This window comes from Triticum urartu, unplaced genomic scaffold (genome assembly GCF_003073215.2).
Source record: "Triticum urartu cultivar G1812 unplaced genomic scaffold, Tu2.1 TuUngrouped_contig_5858, whole genome shotgun sequence".
Taxonomy (NCBI): domain Eukaryota; kingdom Viridiplantae; phylum Streptophyta; class Magnoliopsida; order Poales; family Poaceae; genus Triticum; species Triticum urartu.
This window is the reverse complement of record NW_024116567.1, coordinates 1-4,181: the sequence shown is the minus strand read 5'-3', so window position 1 is coordinate 4,181 and position 4,181 is coordinate 1. Positions and strand designations below refer to the sequence as shown.

General features: G+C 42.1%; 1 pseudogene; it reads left to right on the top strand.

Annotated features, from left to right (window-relative positions):
* Positions 1–568: 568 nt before the first annotated feature.
* On the top strand, positions 569–2,013 carry LOC125529799 (annotated as a pseudogene).
* The last annotated feature ends 2,168 nt before the right edge of the window (positions 2,014–4,181 follow it).

Genomic DNA, 4,181 nt, shown 5'->3' with positions numbered 1-4,181 from the left:
CGACACAAGTCGTCGTCTCGTCTCCCTTTGTTAGCTGGTGCCGATCGCTGTCACAGGGTTACCCAGCACCGACTAGTTTGTAACTACCAACTGAATCTTTACGACTAGTTTGCAGTGGCTGTCGTTATCTATAGCGTAGAGCTGGATCGATTTGGCGCAGAAAATAGAAACTTCTGGTACGTAGTGTCACTAGAATATAGAGTTGGTTGCTTTTGACATATGTTTCTGACTTTGTTCGGGTATTTTATTTGAAGAAAGAATAAGCTCACTCAGGGCCTAGCCAAACAGAAGGGTAATAAAATGAGAAAAAACTGTCAAGTGCACAAAGACCGCTCCATAGTCAATTGACGTGTGGAAATATAAGCCACATAGACTGATTGGGTTCTGAAGAAACCAAAGGAAAAGAACAAACGTGTTACTTGTGCCCTTACATATATTATACTCAAGTAACGAGCTGTTCTTCCTACTTTGCCAATACAAGAGTCTCTGCAAGTGTTGGCGGAAGCCGGACAGGTAAATTATTTCTCCAGACCGGCTGACCAGCAGCTTTACCTAATCAATCCTGGCCATGGAGGTTGTCATATCTGCAGTTGCAGGTGAACTTGCAAGCCGTTTCATCTCCTACCTGCGGAACAAGTACCACCCGAAGCCTTCACGCTCGGAAGCAGAAGAGCTGATAGAGAGGTTGCAGCACCTCCTCATGAGAGTAAGCATGATCGTTGAGGAGGCGGATGCGCGGTACATAACCAACTCCGGGATGTTGTTGCAGCTCAAGATGCTCTCAGAGGCCATGTACAGAGGATACCGCGTCTTGGACACCTCGAGGTACCGAACCCTCCAAGACAGTGCAGGCTTCGATGAGGTTAGCATCAAAGACTCATCTACCAGCAGCATGTATTTAGCAATTCCCCTCAAGCGTTCTCGAACAACAACCGAGAAGGATGACAAGGCCACGTGCCTCGAGTCACTAGGTGCCTTGGAAAGCTTAGAAGTCGCTATTGCTAACATGGCAGAATTTGTTCTGCTTCTGGGTGGATGCGAGCGCATGTCTCGTAGGCCATACGACATCTATCTTTACACCGACAACTTTATGTTCGGCCGGCATGCTGAAAAGCAAAAACTCTTGAGCTTCTTGTTGCAGCACAGACCTGCTGGTGATGCACCAGCCATTCTTCCGATCATAGGTGGTGCCAAAGTTGGGAAGAAAACTTTAGTTGCTCATGTGTGTGGCGACGAAAGGGTTCGCTCGTGCTTCTCTTCTGTTTTGCACTTGAGTGGCGATAGTCTTTTGAGGCATGGAAGGACCATGTCTGGGATGAACATGCTTGTAGTTATTGAGTTTGCTTCTGATGTAAGTGATGATGACTGGAAAAACTTCCACTCATTTCTCATAACAATGGGCAGAGGAAGCCATATCATCATCATAAGTAGAATTCAAAGATTAGCCCGATTTGGATCGGTGAAACCGATTTTTCTAAGTGTTCTATCTTATGATGAGTGGAGGTACCTATTCAAGACACTCGCATTCGGGAGCATCCACGTCTACTAAAAATAGCAGATGAAGTTGCCAAGCAGTTGCACACACAAGGTTCACTTGTTGCAACAAATGCTTATGCAGATTTGTTGAGGAGAAATCTTAATGCTCAGTTTTGGCATTGCATATTGGACAAGGGGATAAGAATGATTAAAAGAAACATCGCCGTGTATGGTGTGCATCCAAGCATGCTTATAGAACAAGGACACCCGGTGGACATAACGGACTTTGCTATGCATCCACTTAGCATGATACCTTATACGATTAATGCTGCAATCAAGAAGGAATCGCCAAGTGTGACATTTGGGGAGTTGCTAGCGGATCCTAGTGTTAGACCGAAAGAAGACTTCATTCTGATTTCATGGGAATCAAGGATACCCCCTCATAATTCATTTGCTAATTTTGTTATGAGTCGTGCTCAGGATACACATGAAGGGAGTACCTTGCCAGGGAGGAAGCGACGAGGTGTGCCAATTTAATTGTGTTTCAGCAACTTGCATAATATAGCCCTCTGTTGTATTTTTTTCCACATGACAAACATAGGTGTTTACGTGTCCGGACACGGCAAAATAATTTTAAGGAGTAATTATACATTCAATTAAATGTATTGGAGATCATAACTTTAAATAAAACCATATGTTGTTTCAGATCCAATGCCCCCCCCCCCACCACCACCACACACACCCTCCTACCCACCCGCGCGGCACTGTCTAGATAACGAATACCATCATCTCACACAATTGCATTAATCCTGAACCATACACGAAGTTGAGAAAACTTGAATGAAATAAGAAAAAGAATATTTGTTTAAGTGCTGTCTATTAAGGACTCTGAAACTTTGGAACATTCTGAACGAACTATAAATATGAAGCTTGCCAAAACAGGAGAAAAACATTATTCCCTTCACCCCTTTCACTCTAACGGTCAAGAGTGATCAACTCCATCCGGCGGCATGATTCCACTCGTCATTTATCCTTCCTTGTTGTATTTAGTTAGCTATTTAAGCCTCTAATTTTAAGTGACAAGGTCGTCTCTAGAAATTTGGGGCCCCGGTGCGAAAAGCAAATGGGACCATATTTTTTTACAGAAGCATTATTTCACACAATATTTAGAAATTTTTCAAATATCAATGCAAAAGACGAAAGGCATAACTATATATTCATAATTATTATTATCCAAGATATCATTTTCAAGTGCTACTGTTGCCAATCCATTGGATCTTTCTTCTGTCAACTGTCATAGTAGAACACAAGTATGATTTCAACAACTTGAGTTTAGAAAAGCTTGTTGCGCACTTGTAACTGTCATAGGAATGGTTTAATATGTATGCAATGATACCTTTAGGATAGAAGGGGCGCTTCTTCAAAAACTCAAGAATATCAAGTGGGATCATATAATTCTTGGGTGATCCATGGATGATGAAAAGTAACTTGCAACACAATTTCAGGTCCAACAACCACTCTTAAGTGCATCATCAAGATAAACAAAAGCGGCCATAAAAAGTAATGTATTGGAACCAAACAAAAATAATATAAATGCATTGCAACTCCATGAATTATAGACTTGTCAAGATAGTAGAATAGAAATAGATTGAGCCTTGATTTTGAACGTTCAACTACCGAAATCTTGGATGCATTACATTATATTCCCCAAACAATTTTAAAAAGAGAAAAGTATACTTTTCGTCCCTTAATTTTTGGTGAAGTCTAAATTTGGTCCCTCAACTATGAAACCGCACAACTTGCACCCCAAACTCTTGAAACCGGACAAGTATTGTCCCTCAAGCGGTATCTATGCTGACTCAACGTGGTTTTGACCGGTCCAGAGTGACATGTGGCCAAGCTTTTACGGACAAAAAAAGAAAAAGAAAACACACACGCAACGGTCATGTTAACTCCATCGAGACAAAATATCGAACAGGTGTTGTGTGCGTTGGAAATATGCCCTAGAAGCAATAATAAAATGGTTATTATTATATTTCTCTGTTCATGATAATTGTCTATTGTTCATGCTATAATTGTGTTATCCGGAAATCGTAATACATGTGTGAATACATAGACCACAACACGTCCCTAGTGAGCCTCTAGTTGACTAGCTCGTTGATCAAAAGATAGTCATGGTTTCCTGACTATGGACATTGGATGTCATTGATAACGGGATCACATCATTAGGAGAATGATGTGATGGACAAGACCCAATCCTAAGCATAGCTCAAAGATCGTGTAGTTTGTTTGCTGTAGCTTTTCCGAATGTCAAGTATCATTTCCTTAGACCATGAGATTGTGCAACTCCCGGATACCGTAGGGGTGCCTTGGGTGTGCCAAACGTCACAATGTAACTGGGTGACTATAAAGGTACACTACAGGTATCTCCAAAAGTGTCTGTTGGGTTGGCACGAATCGAGACTGGGATTTGTCACTCCGTGTAAGCGGAGAGGTATCTCTGGGCCCACTCGGTAGGACATCATCATAATGTGCACAATGTGATCAAGGAGTTGATCACGGGATGATGTGTTACGGAACGAGTAAAAGAGACTTGCCGGTAACGAGATTGAACAAGGTAGGGATACCGACGATCGAATCTCGGGCAAGTAACATACCGATGACAAAGGGAACAACGTATGTTGTTATGCGGTCTGACCGATAAA